We start from the raw sequence: 21,344 nt of genomic DNA on the forward strand, positions 1-21,344 counted from the left end.
TCGTGTGCATGGTCCTGCGAGAGCAGTAAGGAATATGTACCTGACAGCAAGCAGGAGTGGGGCAATAGCCGTAAGAGAACTGCGTCTATGGTATGAGCACTGCTTTTGGCTAATAGCTGGTGAGAATAACTTACTTTTGCTTGATTCCTAGCCTGTGTATAAAAATCATGCTCCTTTAGAGGAAACTATCCCTCCTGAGAAGTGTGTGACATTGCAGTTCACACCACCAGGAACTCATCGACAAATTTAGACTGTATGGCAGATGGCACGAAAAGCTCCAAGACAGACAGTTTCGCACTCGGTTGCATGCCATGATATTGCATCAGCTCTCTTCATTCCGTTACACCAATACGATTCTGTATGCGTTCTTGAAGAGTGTATACCTAACTGAACGTCCTGTTCGGTTTTTAACTCCCAAGGAGTTATCCTTCGGTCATAATGGTGTGAACCTTTCTGATCACTGTGGCGCAATATTTCTCATTGCGTGTTCTTGGTATAAGTTAATGGTTTTTTGTGAACATTTGTTGCATGCCGACTATGTCTTTTTAGTGAAGTGCAATACGTGCGTCCCATAGGAGGTTGATCTCTGCATCTCCCGGACACTCGCAATACCGATGCACATGGTGAGTCGTTTGCAGCTAATATTTTTCCTGTAATAATTGTTAACTCAGTCTTTCAAACGAGCCTTGCTAAAGACTGAACTTGCGCCCTTGCGCTCAATGGGTTGCTTGTGAGCGTCTCCTTTACGTCAGTGGTTCCTTACGTCAACATCGCTGTTCCTTATACTGGATCTTCTGTTTTTAACTTGTACCTTAGAGTCGCCTCTGTTTTGTACTTCCCATTTTTGGGCATGTTTACGTTTACCTCAAGATAAAGTATTTAGCGTTTGAATCATCGAATCAATGCTACAAATTAGATTTTACATTGTATTTGGGCAATTATTATGAGTGAAGCACATGAAAGGCACAAACGGGAAACATTACAAGTCGCGATTCTGACATTTGTCGGGATAACGAAACAACAATTTATCTCTGTATGTAATCTATTTGTATCTAGCAAATTGAGAAGGTTTCTCATACTACAGAATTGGCCTGCTTACCGTAAATATGCAAAGAAATAGTTAGCCAAATTAGAAAAGAAAGAATGTTCTAAGTGCCATTTTGGGAAACAGACAGGTCTAGATCAATGTTCAATACGAAACTTTTAGCCAGCTGATTCTTTCAAAGAGGAAAACAGCGAATACATACTGCTGATAATACTATTTACTTACATCAATAGCGCCTTTACTAATATCTAACCTATAGGTTCATTACTCGTTAGGTTTGAGATGTGGGAGAAGAAGTACATTAATACAGCATTAATACTTTAATTAGTAAAGCCGTAGTAAGCAAAAATCACTTCTCATACCTCTTAAAATTTGGAACTGGAAATGGGAACATAGCTTAGTTCAATTCCATGTTTACTATTATCGCATGTTTGAAAAACTTGTTCCAGTTGGCACATGGATCAATTCTGTGGATATGCAACAGAGTACCGATAACGTAATAGCGTTGCAGACTCGTTTTGTGAAGAAATGGGGCGCAGAAAATATCCACTTTTCTTCATATGGTTTTCTCTCGTGATTCCCAAACTTTTCACAACGTCAGTCAACCGGTAGTTATTTAAGATGAGAGCGACTCTCTGAAAATCCAGAGATAATCATCAGTCGGTCAACGGATGCCGTAAAATAGTAAAGAGCTGTAAAAAAAGTGCACTGAGAAATTAGGGTAGCTGCAACAAATTAGAGAAAAGAGATCCGTGAGTTTTCTAACGGAAACGATGCATTGTGGGAAGCATGTGAGAGCACAGTGTCGATAGGAACAACACAAGAAAATTTTGTTACTCTTAGATATGAACTAGGAACCACGTGGAAAAACTACATTTCATAACACTGGATTTGTAAGTAGAATATTTCTTTGTAGCGATGAAAGATTACATTGCACAAACAAAGGTTCAAATGATATCACTTACTGACGTATTGACTTGTACATTGTAACAGTATGTCCCCTGTTCACCCCACCCCTGCCCCAACAAATCTTGGTTCTAGTGACAGGTTGACGTTAGGGTAGAAGGCGACATTTGGGTTGCGAGTTGGTGAAGTTAATAAATGTGAACACAAAATAAAAGAGTAACAGAGTGATCAACAGCGAAGCTTGATTTCTACTTAGGTACCGTATTTAGGTCACATTGCCATTTTAAGCGGTTTTTGTTATAAAAACTGAAACTGCCCAGTAAGTCCACAAAATCTAGATTAAATAATGAACAAGTCTGCACACCATATTTTGATGCATGACATACACAGATCTCTTGCATTAACTACGAGAATGAAACAGCGGTCGTCAACGTAAATTTTACCTGTGTCAGTATATTTTCGTCTTTCATTTGTATGACATTTGGACGTAAGGTACGTATGATATAAAGCTAAAATCGAAATTCGAAGGTAAATTGTAACCTACTTACGATGTGCCACTGAAAGTTAAGATCACTTTTCGGCTTGTGTATATACTGAAAACTAAAAGAAAAACAGGATTAAAACATTGCGCGTTCTTAACTTATATATAAGTTACGCACTGCGTTGTCGTAATGCAATGCACAACGTCATCGAAGAATGGAGAAGCAGTCAATGGTCCTTGAAGGATGAAAAGGTAATGCAGCCCTATTTCACAGAGCCGTAATAAAAAGACTGTGAGTGTGACATATTTTAATACGAAAGGGGTAATTAATAAATAGTCTTTCATAAAGGATCCTCATTGCGATCTTCAAACATGTCATGTGCTTGGACGATACGTCACGAAGCGCTTCAGAACAGATTACCCTACATACGCAAAGCAATAGAAGTCGTGTAAGTTTGCAGTGAGTAGCATCTATAACTAACTGGAGGAAAGGAAAAAGTTAAAAAAGAAATAAACGGACTAAATTTCTGGAATCGTTCCATGCAGAGGTAAAGCAGGTTTTCCTCTAGGAAGCACTTTACAGTTTAATACGCATATCGTTTAAGAGGGACTGAGTATTGCCAGCTCATCTTAATGAACATACTATACTCTCGTAAAAAATATAGAAATGTAAGATAATTTAAGAATAATGGTGTTTTTGTGAGGTGCAAGGATTCATATTCCTTCACGGTAAATATTAACAGCGAAACAATTGCAGGACAAACATTTATTAAAATCCTTGACCATGGTTTCGGTATATCTAAATATACCTTCATGAGAAGCAAAGCACATCTGCAAAGGAAGACACCTTCATTAGCAAAACCTTAGCACCATAAGTAAAGAAAGAAAAAAAAAACACTTATAGCTTAAGTAACCGTAAAATTGCCAAAGTATTACAAGCACAAAAACTTTTAGTCACTTACTAAAATCACATCCTGCAGTGGAGATACATAAAACAATCGTGCCAAAGGCGTCGCCAGTAGTTAAAACACCATCTCCATTTATACAACATAATTAAGAAGAGGAGGTCGATGCGAACACGGAATAGCGTCAGTACTTCGCCTGTGAACTAGCGTAAAGAGGGTGTGAAAGCCCTAGGGCAGACAGTTTCACCGAGAGAGGGTACTTGTGGTATGCGCGAGACACTCGCGCACATTAAAACCCATGGATACATACTCAAGCGCGTCAAAATTATTAAAAGTTGTGCTAATTCAAACCTTCTGTCTTACTAAATAAAACATATCGGAACCATTTAAAAACACCTACGGAGAAAAGAAAATATGAAACCAATTTACCTCTGTCCTAGTGTCAAGCATGTGAAGCTTGCGCTAAGGATCACATGCAACGATAGAGGGCACTAGAGTTATGCGCGAGAATCTCGCGTAACTTAAAAAGTATAACACATACTAGCGAAATCAACCAAAATGTTATAGTAAAACGAAACCATCTGTCGTCGTGAATAAAAACACAACAGAATAATTTAACCACACATACACATCGAAAGCAGCGAACAGCAAACATAAAAATACATAAAATCCCAACAAGACAGGGAAGGCGCATTTCATCGGTATCAACAGGCAAGAAAACTAACTTCTAGTCAGTCAGACCATATTACATTAGAGCTCGGAGGGCTTTGAATCTATCCAAAAATCTTTGTTTCCAAGCTGCACCTGTTCATTAAGATTAAAACCATCTTTTTGAGACAGATGCTTAAAAATCTGTAATTTCTCGAGCAGGTCGTGTTTGCAACATTTACTCACTTCGTGTAGCAGTTCCGCTTCATCTAGTTTAGGTGGTGAATGCTGTAAATGTAATAGTTTGGGCAATAGTTACACGTAATTTTGTAAACTCCAGATTTACTGCCAAGTTCTTCCCGTGCCCCGATTGAATGAATCACTCTTTGTTTCAAGCTATTATTTACGGAAAAGGCAATTCTGTAACCGTATTGCTTCTATAGATGTCTCCTTATCTTATATGATACGTTCCCCAAAAGTGGAATAGAAATAAAGATATTACACTCACTCTTTTTCACCCTGTTTTCCCCTAAGGTTGAACATTTTACAGATGTTTTCTCCTAACAATTTGGTCAATTAACTTACGTCCTATCCATTGATAGTAGCTATTGATTGTACTAAAGGTATTTCCTTTTCTAAACAGTCCTGTTCTAAAGCTGTGCTCACAGCACGAAGAACTGCAGAATGAAAGAAGGCAGTTTTGTGAGCTTGAGGATGACAAAAATCTACTGGGATAATATTATCAGAAAGAGTATTTTTACGAAAAATGTCGAAGATAATTGTGTTGTCAAATGACTTAAATTTCAAATCAAGAAAATTAAGTTCTCTCACATCGTTTTGCATCTCTGTTGTGAAATTCATGTTAAAAACATGAAATATTAGTTGTAGATCTTGGTCACTCCCTTGAAATATTATGAGCATGTCATCAACATAGCGAGCATGGTAAGTAATCATATTACCCAACAGGATTATTTTTGAAAAAAATTTCTTCTATCGCATTCAAAAAGATGTCGGCTAAGATACCAGCTAACGGGCAACACATGGCTAAGTCGAATGGTTGCTCATACAGTTTGCCATTAATCTGAAAGTAATTATAATCGAGTACAACCTGCAATAATGACATAAGTTCCGACAACTAAAATTCACTTAAAGTTTTATGTTGTCGAAAGTTATTTTCAATAACTGTAAGAGTGGTATACACCGGAACATTAGTGTATGAACTTACAACGTCGAAAGAAACCAAACGAGAGGAGGAAGTGAAATCTACCGCTTTTAGCTTGTTTATTACCTCAGCACTATGTTTAATAGAATAATTACTTTCAAAAACGAAGGTTTCTTTAATTTTAGTGTGTAAGAATCTCGCTAACTTATGATGTTGACTCTTTATTCCATCAACGATCGGACGAATTGGGCGATGATTTTTGTGCACCTTAAATTGACTTCTAAGTGTAGGTGCTCTGGGGATCATATTAATTAAAGTTTTCTTTTGAAGCTCTTTCATAAGATGTTTAGTTTTTCCTATAATATCCCTAATTTGATTTTGTAATGTAAGGGTAGGATCCTGCTCGATATCGGATATCCCATTTCCCTCGAATGAAGCCAAAGTGTTAGCAATATGTTCACTTTTATGGACTACAACAAATTAACAAATAATGAGGCTTTTATCACTATATCTGATAAAGGAAATTCGCTTGTTGTAGCCCATAAAAGCGAATATACTGCTAAAGCTTTGGCAGTCCTCTGTCTCTCACTGCGTAGATGTGCGTAACATCGCGATTACTTATGATTTCCTGTATCAACTGTGCAAAAGCACTCTCACGCACGTATGTTCGAGCATAATAAACATCTGTTCGCTACACAATCACTCATTAAACTATATTGAAACCATATAGATGGGTATATGATTTGGTGGAACATACATTCGAGTTTATGGCAACGGTCCGAAATGTGGGATAGAGATCTACATAATTTGTCGACCCGTCGAGCTAAGTGGTCGTAGTAGACTACTACTCGCCACAACACAGAATGAGCCGTTTAATGAAAACCGGACATAAAGAAAATATGTGAGTAACCTTGTTATTATTTCAATACTATTCGCCACAACTGGTAGTAACTTTATCCCCCTGTAACACAAGAGAACCATATTCCTTAATTCGGAAAATATTTTTGATTGTGTGTGTGAGTGTGTGTGTGTGTGTGTGTGTGTGTGTGTGTGTGTGTGTGTGTAAGGCTGTTGGGAGCCATCAAGTTACTCCAAGCTAGGAAATTAGAGACAAAGTGCAGAGAGCAGGGAAAAATGGTAGCGTTTTGGCTACACTAGAGCCCTGAAAACTGAAGACGCTATGGGCAGCTGTCCCAGGGAAGAAGTTTCCCTTCAGAGAATTAACTTGTCACTAAACCTAAATGATGTTGTGAGGCGTCATTGTCGAAGGTGACCCCGCTAAGGCACGTCTTGGCAGAGGCAGCAAGCTTGACACTGGTTCTTAAGAACTGCAACGTAAGTGCGTTTGCACAGGTCAGGGAGCCACTACAGCAGTCCCCACCCAAGGAAAGAAGAAGGGTTGGACCAAGAGACATGAAACGCGGTTCCTGCTGGCCATAATACGAGGATTGCCCAGAAAGTAATGCACCGCATTTTTTCTCAGCCGAAGGCAATGCTACGAACGCGAAACATTACTTATGTAATACTTGAAGTCTCCTGAGTGAGGGCGCCAAGCTTCCGTCACTTACGACAGATGGTGTAGCTGCAGGACAGTTTCAAAATGGCGTCTGTTGCACATGAACGTTACAAGCAGTGAAAGAAACAGTGGGCAGTATTCACAAACGCTTGTGCAAAGTCCATCGAGCATCTGCTGTCGACAGAAGAACAGTTGGACATGAAGGGTGTTGCAGCGAGCTGATGTTTTCATTCGAGAGAACAAAGGAAGCATTTCGACTCAGCAGTTGGCGCTGCATCTGTCAATCAGCAAGGGAAGTTCAAAGAGTGAAACACCGGCTCCGCCACCAGGAAAAGGATTAGTACTGACAGGGCATACTCACCCTTGTTTCGAGCTGGAGGAAGGTAAAGGATAGGATGCAGATTGGGTGGAAAAATAGGGTGTGTAGATAGAGCGCCATTCATTCGTGGATGTAATTCTCATTACTTCGAATAAAACCGGTTGATAAAAATATGCGGTGCACTACTTCCTGGTGAACCATCCTATGAGTAGCAGCGACGTTTAGTTTTCAGCTGAACGCTGTTGATAGCAAACTTAGAGTCTGTTAATGTAAAATCTAGAAACATCGCTACTTACGAGTATGAGTAGGGGAGGAAACTAATTGTGGTTGGGCAGGGGAGCCCTGTAGGTGCAGAGCAACTCGTCAGATTGCTCAAAGCTTGTTACATTCCGGTGGACTGGTGGGTCGACTATAGGAAGGGCGAAATGTTGTGCCGCCACGATTCTTTAAAAACCCATTTTATTCTATTCAGGGGAAGCTCTTAGATCGCTCTGACACTGACTCCGTGTGACTCGTAACCAGCCTCGGTAATTCCCGACATGTCTGTTTTCCTCAAGTTGTACTCTCTCAACGCTGTGCTTAACGTGCTGTTAGTGTTCGCTACTTCTGTTAGTACCCGCGGCCATGGCTTGAGACGCTAACTTCTGTTGTACAACAAATTGCCTCCTTTGCTTTATCTAATCCTAGAATTAGACTTCCGTTTATTAATTAGTCTGATTGCAAATAAATAGTGTTGATCAGATCCCTGAACTCCACGAGTCTCCTGCTGCAAAGTATCCTGTCGAGCCCCAAAAGAATAATCTCTCATAGGTGTCCTTTGACAGTGTTTGCCGTTGATCCAAGTTATTAAGCTGCTTTCACTGTATTTATTCCTTCATTTGCACCTCACTACTCATACTGACCATAAACCCTCTAACTTATCTCTATCCTGTGTCCGGTCATGACATAGTTAATGATTTCTGATTTAAGAAGTTGGTTTTTTGTGATGGATAGAGACTTCGGATGCATTCGGCCCGACGTCATGGCTATATTGACAGCTTTGACATATTATAAGCTCTTCTTGCAGTCCAGTGAGAATAGATGGAGCGCGAAGACTAGAATAAATATGCAGAGGTACGGAGATTGACATCTGAAAATGGAAGACGCAGCCAGAGCAGGCTTATCTACATTACTTTGTAACGTCCCCTTTGAACAATTATACATGACTGTGATTAAACTGACACACAATATTTTTAGCGCAACGCAATATGACTTTCAAAAATCCCTACAAAAGAATGGCCCTGACTAACATTAAACTATACCTTTCAGAAATGACTTACCTCACAAAAATCTTCATTACTCGAACTACTGCAATACAGCGAGCGCCACTACTGCCAGCTAAATAAAAGATTCAAACGTCCTCTTTGAACAATTGTACCGGACTGTGCTTAACCTGATACACAATATTTTTTTAGCGCAACGCAATCTGACTTTCAGAAATCCCTACAAAAGAAAGGCCCTCACTAACATTAACCTATGCATTTCACAAATCGCTTACCTCACAAAAATCTTGGTTACTCGAACTACTGAAATACAGCGAGCGCCACTACTGCCAGCTAAATAAAAGATTCAAACTATGGAAGGCACTAACTACTGATAGGCATAGTTAGCAAATGAAAGATTTTAATAGAGAACAAACAATGTATTTACCTTAACAGTCATAATATATATAGCAGTTCATGACAAATTACAAAACTCCGCCATCTCTCTCCCCACATCCACCACTGCTGGCGGCTCACCTCAAACTGAGCAACGCTATACGCTGTTCACATCCTGCTGCCGCTGCCCAACACTACAATGGCAAACAACAATGCAAACTAGACACAGACTGCACACAGCACAGCCAGTGATTTTTATACAGAGGTGGCGTTACCAATAAAAAAACCTAAACAGCCTACTTAGATAGCCCCCATGCTCCCCACAAAAAATTTTACAAATTGTTTTGGGCAGTGGCCAATAATGATTTGATAAAATTTTTCATAATTACAATAACAAAGATATCAAATGCACACACTTATTGATACAATGTTGGTCAAAAGCTAAAATTTTCTCACAGTCTATAAAGACAGTACTGATTCATCACAGTAAAATTACAGTGTTTTTCTTTTCTTTTTTTTTTTCAAAGTCTGAACAGTAAAAGAGAATGCACACAGAAGTAGTGGATTTCCATGCAGTCTTGAAGAACTAGTGTTGTCTTTCCAAAGGAAAGACAGTGCTGACTCTTGACATGCAGACAGGTAATGGGCCACAACAGAGCAAACCCACAGCAGAGTCAGTCGAAGTTTTGAAGAATATTGGTAGGTAGGTCGTCACAGAGTAGACCCACTGTAGTCCTGGTAGAGAGTATGGTATTGGTGGGCCACCAGAGGTGCAGACCCACTGTAGTCCTTGTAGAAATAATGGTAACGATGGGCTATCAAAGATGCAGACCCACTGCAGTCCTTGTCGAGACGGCCAGCATCCATCTGTTCCAACTGTGCAGGTACACAATCACCATTGAAGAGTCTTGCGGATAATGTGGCAAGTCCATAACCACCACTTGTGCACTCACAAAGATTTTGTAATTGTCCTCAGAACCAGCAATGCTGTTATCCAATTGTTTGAATTTTATTCTGAAGTAACTCATTAGTTTCAAATATGCCGTCGATATCATCACTGTCAGTACTTGCAGAGTGATTGTCCATATGAAACGTCCCCTTAGAACAATTTATACAGGACTGTGCTTAAACTGATACACAATATTTTTTTAGCGCAATGCAATCTGACTTTCAAAAATCCCTACAAAAAAAATGGCCCTGACTAACATTAACCTATGCGTTTCACAAATCGCTTACCTCACAAAAATCTTGGTTACTCGAACTACTGCAATACAGCAAGCGCCACTACTGCCAGCTAAATAAAAGATTCAAACTATGGAAGGCACTAACTACTGATAGGAGTAGTTAGCAAATGAAAGATATTAATAGAGAACAAACAATGTATTTACCTTAATATCATCATATATATATTTAGCAGTTCATGACAAATTTCAAAACTCCACCATCTCTATCCCCACATCCACCACTGCTGGCGGCTCACCTCCAACTGCGCAACAACAGAGTGCACACAGCACAGCCAGTGATTTTCATACAGAGCGCTACGTAACGTTTCCAATAAGAAAACATAAACAGCCTACTTACGTAGCCCCCATGCTCCCCACAAAAAATTTTACAAATTGTTTTGGGCAGTGGCCAATAATGATTTGATAAAGTTTTTCATAATTACAATAACAAAGAAATCAAATGCACACACTTATTGATGCAATGTCGGCCAAAGCTAAAATTTTCTCACAGTTTATAAAGACAGTCCTGATCGTTCATCCCAGTAAAATAGTAGTGTTTTTCTCAAAGTCTGAGCAATGACAAGAAAATGCACATGGAAGTAGTGGATTTCCATGCAGTCTTGAAGAAGTAGTGTTGTCCTTCCAACGGAAAGACAGTGCTGACTCTTGACATGCAGACAGGTAATGGGCCACAACAGAGCAAACCCATAGCAGAGTCAGTTGAAGATTTGAAGAATATTGGTAGGTAGGTCATCACAGAGCAGACCCACTGCAGTCTTGGTAGAGATTATGGTATTGGTGGGCCACCAGAGGTGCAGACCCACTGTAGTCCTTGTAGAAATAATGGTAACGAGGGGCCATCAAAGATGCAGCCCCCCTGTAGTCCTTGTAGAGATGGGTAGCAGTCATCCATTGCGACTGTGCAGGTGCACAATCACCATCGAAGATTCTCGCGGAGAATATAGCAAGTCCATAAACCACCTCTTGTACACTCACGAAGTTTTTGGAATTGTCCTTAGAACCAGCAATGCAGTTATCAAGTCCCTTGCTGAATCATTAACACACGTGCAAACACTATCAGTCCCTACTTTTGACATATTGTCCATATACTATGACCAACAGAAACGTGTGCAGTGAAATGGAACTTACAAGTTACTTAATTTGATGGACTGGTGTCAAGTACAATTTTATAACATAAGAATACAATAACAAAGGTACAAAATACATCATTAAAGAACATAACAATACAGATAACATTTGTAGTACAGGCTTTACAAAAAAATCGAAATAACAAATACATCAGTGTTACAAAAATAATGACATAAGTACATACATGAAAGATCAGAATAACTTTTGAAAAATCAACTTCACACATGAGCATGAAAACAAAACAGAATAAATAATGTCTAAGCATATATACAAGGTAAATAACATATTATTAATGCCAATTATTTTAGGATAACAGTATTCCTCATCATAGTGAATGTAGCTTAGTATTAGAAGAAGAAAAAATTCTATGAAACTACACAGAGACAGGAAGAAAACAAATACACAATGGTACACAAACACATAGTGGGATAACACAAAAGGAAAGGACAGGTTTCGTTTTCAGTGTAACATTTGGTACTGCAGTCCAACCCAAAACTTCATTCCATAGATCCTTCGTCTTAATTCGATATTTGCTCCAGCCAAAAAAATCCTATCCAAGCATGCTTTCTGTATTTATCTCGTGTAACCTCTCAGTGCATTTCTTCAAATTCATCGCAACTCATTCTCTTGTAGGCTACCCCCTCTTAAGCTAACTTAACTCTACTGAGTTCAGATGCTAAACTAAGGGACGAGGCAATGCAGCAGCACAAAACAATTAACATGAACAGCAATGACAAAAAAAATCAAATTGGCAAAGTAAGCAACAATATTACAACTAATACAAGGCAATGAGCAGCAAACAAGAAGAATAAATCAGTAGTAAACTGGCTTAGCAGAGTAACACAAACTAAAATTCAGTATCACTATGCCTGGCAAACAGCAGCAGTAAATGCTATAACGTATACCTAAGCATGACAAAGCTCAAGCAGAAAAAATAGTACACTGAAGACAACAATGCTGATAAAGGTAATGTATAATCGCATCTTAATGTCTATGTAATTAAAGTGGTGCACCACAAGAAGATATTCTACCAAAAAAGTTACCAAGTACTTGAAAAGAAAATTATGTATGCAGTTCCTGTGAAGGTAAATTTCTTTTTGTGCTCCCTCATTTTTTTGAAAAAATTATTATTTACTCGATCTGCAGACAGAAAATATTTATATTAGTACATCTATAAAATTTTATTTTAACCAATGCTGCAGTGCAGCTAGAAATTAATATTATTAATTATTATAATATTAAACAAAATGAGTAAATAAATACATAAAGCAAGCCATATGGCATTTCTCTCAATTAGCAAGACAATAGCCGTGAAATGTTTCTCATCGTTTCATTAGGCATTTTAGTAAATATTTAGGCATTTTAGTAAATATCATAAATTAAAAGCTCCACAGTGTAATCATATGTTTTCAAGTTCAAGCGTGTTGTATTTGCGATGCTTTCTCCAAAGGAATGTCAATAGCGAGGACAATGGCCTCCTTTTTTTTTTTTTTTTGCACCTAATGGCTTTCTTTTGTCAGACGTCTACCTCTCAGCTGGGCGCCCAAAACGCATTACGCCAAGGTCACTTACCTTTCTTGCTGAAATATTTACGACGGCAGTTTCTGCCACAGTGATAGTCTCATATAAAAATATTTCACAGGTCAAGAATTTGGGTTACAAATCTGTAGAAACAAAATCCTGTAAATATAACAGCGTCCAAAAAATTTTCGCCAGCATTATGATACATTTACGCATATACACACATTTCATAGCTCTTAAAGTATGATTCTTGATTTCCAACAACCTTTTTCACGAACCAGAGTCCCTAACCACTACTCATTATTCCTTACCTTATTCGTTGACACTTCTTCAATATTTAATCATAACAGATACGTAGCATAATCAAATAACTCATATAGCATCAGCTTACTGATCATAAACATACTGCAACAGCATAATACACATAGTCATCGTAATGATAACATCATAACACCTCAGTCAACTCTCTAAATCGTCGTAGCTTCCTCGAATAATTTCAAAACCTAAAAAAATTCTCTGCTCAGTCAAAAGTGTCATCTGCCTCAAACGCACTTTAAAAATCATGATCCCATACCAAATACATCATTCAAAGCTCTCATAGTATCACAATGGTTCCGAAAAAATATGAACAGTTTACAAAGTACAGACAAAATACAGTTTCATAAGTGTGAAGTTATCCAACTGTGTAATTGCGTAAACATCTGTCACTGACGTAGTAAAAAGAATGTTTGTTTCTCTGTCAAATAATCAGATAGCTGTGTAATTCTGTGTTGGAGAAATATGGTACCGATGTGTAAAGTTGTATAAGCAAATACCATATTAGCTAGGGCTCCTTGTGCTTGCCAAACACATGGTACACAAAGTAAGCGTGTACCCCCCTGAGGATTATTGAATAATACCCTCAGGTGTTACAGATTACAGCAATGAAATGAAATGTGTCACAGAAAACCTTTGTATCATTGTACTTCAAATATCTTTAGAAATAAATGATTTAAGTGCAAAATTAATCACTCAAATACGTGTCCTGTAGCGCTAAATGCGCGTCTTGCTGTAAGATAATCTCTGTGGAAGTGTCGTAGTTACTGTCCTCCGAAAGCTAAGTTCTGCAGAAGACAATGTACTTACCTCATGATAAACAAAAGTGAAATGCTTTGCGTATAGATATCTTAGTTATTACGCTTATTGCCATGATGAAGAAAGTACTGCGCTGTAGCCATTGTTGTGCTATGGAAAAGGCAGTCTCATTGTAGCTATACCACAAAAGTTACTACTAAAACATTTTTTACTTTCCAGAATAAAACAGAAAACTGTGCAGATATAAAACAGAAACACTGCAAAAGCAACATTGTAAATTGTCACTCATAAGTAGCGTCGTGATAAAATCGTGTAGCTGTCAAATAAACAAACGACTGTGCCATCTGGTATCTCACTGAAAGTACTTTAAATCCAGAATATATTTTCAAGTAAAGCAAAATGTTGCATTAAAATCTCATTAGCAGTACTGGTAAAAGTTCTAAGTATGTAAGCCTTATAGTTGTTCCATAATCGTGCAACTAACAAGCAAGAATGTACACACACAATAACACTGTGACGTATGTTCACTATAACAATCCATTCGTCATTTCTGTTTAAATAAGTTCTCTTGGTTCTTGATTGGATATTTAACTTCAAACATTGTTGTATGTTAACAGATTCTAAGTCTGACAAGCATATTAGCAATGTAAAGTGAAAAGTTATATGGCAAAGACAAAGTTAAAAAGCAGATTATCTTTCAGTAAACGGTTTTACATGTGAAATGTGTAGTGACGTAACAAGACTGTTATGCCACTTGAGGTAGCCGATTGAAAGAAAGGCACGCGTACACACACGCCGACGGGCGTGAATTCTGGAACAGGATAACTATTGAATGGTAGCAAGAAAAGTACGTAGCTGCTTTATACTTAACTTTTATTATGTGATGAATACAGCGTTCTTCTTGAGACATTTATACTATAACTCTCAAAGTAGGTAAGGCTAATGGCGCCTTGCTAGGGCGTAGCCATGGACTTAGCAGAAGGCTATTCTAACTGTCTCTCGGCAAATGAGAGGAAGGCTTCGTCCGTATTGTCTCCAGCAATGTCGTCGTACAACTGGGGCGAGTGCTCTCTCGTATCTCGAGACTTGCCTTGTGGTGGCGCTAGGTCTGCGATCACACAGTGGCGACACGCGGGTCCGACATGTACTAAAAGGACCGCGGCCGATTTAAGCTACCACCTAGCAAGTGTGGTGTCTGGCGGTGACACCACAAAATGTGGTGTAAACCTTTACTCTTCCTAGTACGCAGAGTTTCAACTTCAACGCAATTATCTTGTGGTATACGTCGGATTCTGTAAGGTCCATTGTAAACTAGAAAGAATTTGTGACTCAAGTGTTTCTTCTTATGTGACAATGAATGAGCTTTAATGAGAACTTTCTGACCAATATACAATTTCTTTGCATTTGCTTTACCGTGTAGTTTTCTCCTTTTGTCTGCTGCAGGTTTTATATTTTTAAGAGCCAAATAAATTATGTCTTTGTGTCGAAGTTTATGTGTATTCGGGAAAGGTACAAGCTCTGTGATTCTGTTCGGTGGATCTTCATTCTTCAGTACAAGAGTAGGTGGTAAAGCAGTGGAATCATGAGGCATTTCATTCAGCACGTTTTGAAATAAGTATAAATATCTGTCCCAACGCTGATGCTTTCTGTGACAGTAAAGTCTGCAAAGCTTATTGATTTCTTTCATAATCCGTTCAGACGGGTTACAATGTGGTGAGTACAATGAAATAAAAACAGGTTTGATTTTATGATTCCGAAGCATGCGTGACCAAACAGCAGATCTGAATTGAGGTCCGTTATCTGAAATGTCTTTGCTAACGTGTCCAACTTCACGTAAGAAATTTTTAGCAAAGGCGTTGGATACAGATCGTCCAGTGGCTTTACGTAACGGTGTGAAAGAAACAAATTTTGAAGTAAGTTCAACAGCGACTAGAATGTACGAAAATCCATTAGATGTTCTGACAAGCGGTCCCAAGAGATCAACAGCAGCAAATTCTTTTAATTTAGAAGGAATGATAGGAAACAGCGGAGCACGATGGGAGATAGTAGATGGTTTCGCCTATTGACAAAGTTTACAAATAGACAAGACTATTCGAATTCTCTTTTCCATATTGTTAAAATAACAAGTCGTTCGAAGAATATGATAACATTTTCGTGGGCCAAAATGTGCATAGCTGAAATGAATGTACCAAATGAGCTTATTAAGAAAATCGTCAGGAATGCAAAGTACCCATAGCTTGTCATCAACAGTGCAGCGTTTGAACAGTATGTTGTTTCTAACCAGATAATAATGCCGAATCTGTGTGTGTGTCTTTAAATGCCATTTGCTATTGATGTCTTTCCAAATCGGATCTTTATCATGTTCATGAGCAATGTCCTTTAAAGATGTGGTGATGAAGTTTTCAAAGGCGACTTTCTGAATGTAAAGAATACTGAAATTTTTTTCAAGGTTGCTTTCTGTGTTACTTTTCTCAAGCCCAGCCTGTGCGTGTGACAGTGCGTCCGCAACAATGTTCTCCTTGCCGGGAATGTAGACTATTATGAAGCGGAATTCTTGCAGAAACAATGCCCAACGTTTTAACCTGTCATGATTTAATTTTGAAGACATAAGAAATTGTAATGCACGATGGTCACTGTATACTTTTACGAGCTTACCAGAAAGAAAGAAACGGAATTTGTTAAGTGCCCAAACGAATGGTAGAGTCATTTTCTATGGCTTCTTGAAATAATATTATTAGAAAAATTCTACAACATAACTCTTATTAGCTAAACACATAAAGACAGGGAAAACACAAATACACAAGGGAACACAAACACATAGTGGGATAACACAAGGAAAGGCCAGGGTTTCTTTTACTGCAACATTTAGCAAATAAAACTTTCTTTACTTCTCGGAGATCTCCCTTCGTTCGTCATTATTCCCAAAAGGTCCTATCTATACCTGCTTTCTGTACTTTTTTCGTATAACTTCTCAATGCATTTCTTCCAATTCATCACAACTCATTCTCTTATATAGTCTACCCCCTCTTAAGCTAACTTAAGTCTACTGAGCTCAGATGCTAAACTAAGGGATGAGGCTATGCAGCAGCACAAAACAATTAACACAAACAGCAATGATAAAAAATACAAAAGGCAAAGCAATTGCAATATTACAACTAATATAAGGCAACGTGCAGCAAACAAGAAAAATAAATCTGGCTTAGCAGAGTAACACAAATTAAAAATCAGTAGCACATTGCCTGGCAAACAGCAGCTTATATCTAAACATGACAAAGCTCAAACAGAAAAAATATTACACTGAAAATGACCATGTCTAATACCTATATCACATCTTAACACTAGAGTGATGCATCACAATTTATTCTAGAAAAGAAATTACCAAGTCATTAAAAATAGTATTTACACAATTCCTGTGAAGGGAAATGTCTATTTGTGCTCTCTTTTCGAAGAGAGTTTAACAGAAACGTATTCTTTACTGGGTCTGTAGACAGAAAACAGTGATATTAGTACATCTATTAAATTTTATAATAAGCAATGCTGCAGTGCAGCTAGAAACTAGATATGAATGAAAATGAGCAATTATGTACAAAGGAAGGCATGCAACATCATTCATTAGCCATATGGCATTTCATAAGGTAGTAAAAAATTCTCTCAATTCTCGAGAAAGACACTTCTCATAATTAGGTATGCAGATGTAAGTATCTTTCCAAGTAACGAGGGTGTCGTATTTGCGGTGCTTTCTACAAAGGAATGTCAATAGCGAGGATAATGGCCTCCCTTTTTTTTCCCACCTGTGCCTCTGGAAGGCAAAAGCTAATGGGTTTTTTCAAGGCGACTGTCGCCCAGTTGGGTGCCCACGACACATTAGGTGCAGGTGGTCACTTAACTTTCTTACCGAAATAATTACGACACCAGTTTCCGCTGCAGTGATCGTCTCATATAAAAATTTCACAGGTCGAAAATTTACGTTACAAATGTGTAGAAACAAAATCCTGTAAATATAACAGTGTCCAAAAAATTTTCGTCAGCATTGTGGTACATTCAAGCATTTACACACATTTCATAACTCTTAAAGTACGATTCTTGGTTTCCAACATCCTTTTTCACAAGTCAGAGTCCCTAACCACTATTCATTACTCCTTACCTTATTACACATATAAATATTCGTCGACACTTCTTCAATATTTCATCGTAACAGATACGTAGCATAATCAAATTCCTCATATAGCATCAGTTTATTGACCATAAACATACCTCAGCAGCATAATACAAATCATCATCGTAATAATAACATCATAACACCTCAGTCAAATCTCAAAAACGTCGTAGCTTTTTGCAATAATGTCAAAAACTAAAAAAAATTCTCTGCTCATTTCAAGAGTGTCATCTACCTCAAACGTACTTCAAAATCATGCTCCCTTACCAAATACATCATTCAAAGCTCTCATAGTATCACAATGGTTCCAAAAAAATATGAACAGTTCACAAAGTACAGACAAAATACAATTTCGTGAGTGTGAAGTTACCCAACTGTGTCATTACGTAAACATCTGTCACTGACGTAGTAAAAAAAATGTTTGTCTCTCTCAGTTAAATGATCAGATAGCTGTGTAATTTGTGTGTTAGAGAAATATGGTACCGATGTGTAAAGTTGTATAAGCAAATACCATATTAGCTAGGGCTCCTTGTGCTTGCCAAACACATGGTACACAAAGTAGGCGTGTACCCCCCTGAGGATTTTAGTAATTATACCCTCAGGTGTTACAGATTACAGCAATGGAATGAAATGTATCATGGAAAACTTTCTTTGTAATTCAAAAATCTTGGAAAATAAATGGCTTAAGTATAAAATTAATCTCTCAAATGCATGTCCTGTAGCGCTAAATGCGCGTCTTGCTGTAAGATAATTCTGTGGAAGTGTAGTCCTCTGTAAGCAAAGTTCTGCTGAAGTCAATATACTTACCTCATCATAAACGAAAGTGAAATGCTTTGCGTATGGATACCGTGGTTATTACGTACCTTACCGTGATCAAGAAAGTACTGTAATGTAACGTATTGTTGTGCTACAAAAAAGGCTGTCTCATTGCAGCTATTCCCCAAAGGTACTACTAAAACATGTTTTACTTTCCAGAATAATACAGAAAAACTGTGCAGATATAAAACAGAAACACCGCAAAAGCAACATTGTAAATTGTCACTCATTAGTAGCGTCGTGATAAAATCGTGTAGCTGTTACATAAACTAATCGCTGTGTCATCTGGTGTCTCACATAAAGTACTTTAAATCCAGAATGTATTTTCAGGTAAACCAAAATGTTGCATAAAAATCTCATTAGCAGTACCAGTATATGTTGTAAGCATGTAAGTCTTATAGTCGTTACGTAATCGTGTAACTAACAAGCAAGAATGTACACACTCAATAACACTGTATCGTCTGTTCTCAATAACAATGCATTCGTAATTTCTGTTTACATAAGTTCTCTTGGTTCTTGACTGGATATTTAACTTCACACATTGTTGTATATTAACAGATTCTAAGTCTGACAAAGCATACTAGTAATGTAAAGTGAAAAATTTAATGGCAAAGACTAAGTTAAAAAGCAGATTATCTTTCAATAAACGGTTTTACATGTGAAATGTGGTGCAATCCTTTACTCTTCCTAGTACGCAGAGTTTCAATTTCAACGCAATTATCATGTGGTAAACGTCGGATTCTGTAAGGTCCATTGTAAACTTGAAAGAATTTGTGACTCAAGTGTTTCTTCTTATGTGACAATGAATGAGCTTTAATGAGAACTTTCTGACCAATATACAATTTCTTTGCATTTGCTTTACCGTGTAGTTTTCTCCTTTTGTCTGCTGGAGATTTTATATTTTTAAGAGCCAAATCAATTATGTCTATGTGTCGAAGTTTACGTGTATTCGGGAAAGGTACAAGCTCTCTGATTCTGTTCGGTGGTTCTTCATTCTTCAGTACAAGAGAAGGTGGTAAAGCAGTGGAATCATGAGGCATTTCATTCAGCACGTTTTGAAATAAGTATAAATATCTGTCCCAATGCTGATGCTTTCTGTGACAATAAAGTCTGCAAAGCTTTTTGATTTCTTTCATAATCCGTTCAGATGGGTTACAATGTGGTGAGTACAATGAAATAAAAACAGGTTTGATTTTATGATCCCGAAGCGTGCGTGACCAAACAGCAGATCTGAATTGCGGTCCGTTATCTGAAATAACTTTACTAACGCGTCCAACTTCACGTAAGAAATTTTTAACAAAGGCGTTGGATACAGACCGTCCAGTGGCTTTACGTAACGGTGTGAAAGAAACAAATATTGAAGTAAGTTCAACATCGACTAGAACGTACGAAAATCCATTAGATGTTCTGACAAGCGGTCCCAAGAGATCAACAGCAGCAAATTCTTTTAATTTAGAAGGAATGATAGGAAACAGCGGAGCACGATGGGAGATAGTAGATGGTTTCGCCTTTTGACAAAGTTTACAAATAGACAAGACTCTTCGAATTCTCTTATCCATATTGTTAAAATAACAAGTCGTTCGAAGAATATGATTACATTTTCGTGGGCCAAAATGTGCATAGCTGAAATGAATGTACCAAATGAGCTCATTAACAAAATCGTCAGGAATGCAAAGTACCCATAGCTTGTCATCAACAGTGCAGCGTTTGAAGAGTATGTTGTTTCTAACCAGATAATAATGCCGAATCTGTGTATGTGTCTTTTCATGCCATTAGCTTTTGATGTCTTTCCAAATCGGATCTTTATCTTGATCATGAGCAATGTCCTTTAAAGATGTGGTGATGAAGTTTTCAAAGGCGACTTTCTGAATGTAAAGAATACTGAAATTTTTCTCGAGGTTGTCTTCTGTGTTACTTTTCTCAAGCCCAGCTGGTGCGCGTGACAGTGCGTCCGCAAAAATGTTCTCCTTGCCGGGAATGTAGTCTATTGTGAAGTGGAATTCTTGCAGAAACAATGCCCAACGTTTTAACCTGTCATGATTTAATTTTGATGGCATAAGAAATTGTAATGCACGATGATCACTGTATACTTTTACGTGCTTACCAGAAAGAAAGAAACGGAATTTGTTAAATGCCCAAACGATAGCTAAAGCTTCTAATTCAGTAATGGAATAATTTGTTTCAGATTTTATTAGCACTCGGCTAGCAAAAGCAATGGTTTTCTGAACGGTAGTGTCATTTTCTGTGGCTTCTTGAAATAAGTGGGCACCAAGACCGACTTTAGAAGAATACGTGCTATGGCAGAAATCTAGTGACAGATCTGGATGAGCTAGTATTGGCGCGTTAAGTAGCGATTCTTTCAAAGAATTGAATTCCAACCGTGCTTGTTCGTCCCAGTTCCAAATAGTATTTTTTCCAGTGAGAGAACAAAGTTTTGGTGTAACAAGAATTTGCATGTTCAGAAAATGACGGTAAAAATTTACGAGAGATAGAAAACTGCGAACTTGTCTTTTTGTGGATGGAACTGGAATGGCTCTGATTGCTTCTAACTTTTCAGGATCCGGCTGAATGCCTTCAGAAGAAGTAATATGTCCCAAAAACCTCACCTTTGACCTACCGAATTCTGACTTTTCCAAGTTAACTGTAATTCCAGATTCTGCAAAAATACGTAACAAACTGTTGAGGATGCGATTGTGTTGTTCCCATGAAGCTTCTGCTATTAGAATATCGTCCACATATAAGGTGATGTGACGTTTTATGAACTCAGATAATATGGAATTTAGCCC

The sequence above is a fragment of the Schistocerca serialis genome, chromosome 6, assembly GCF_023864345.2.
Source record: "Schistocerca serialis cubense isolate TAMUIC-IGC-003099 chromosome 6, iqSchSeri2.2, whole genome shotgun sequence".
Lineage (NCBI taxonomy): Eukaryota > Metazoa > Arthropoda > Insecta > Orthoptera > Acrididae > Schistocerca > Schistocerca serialis.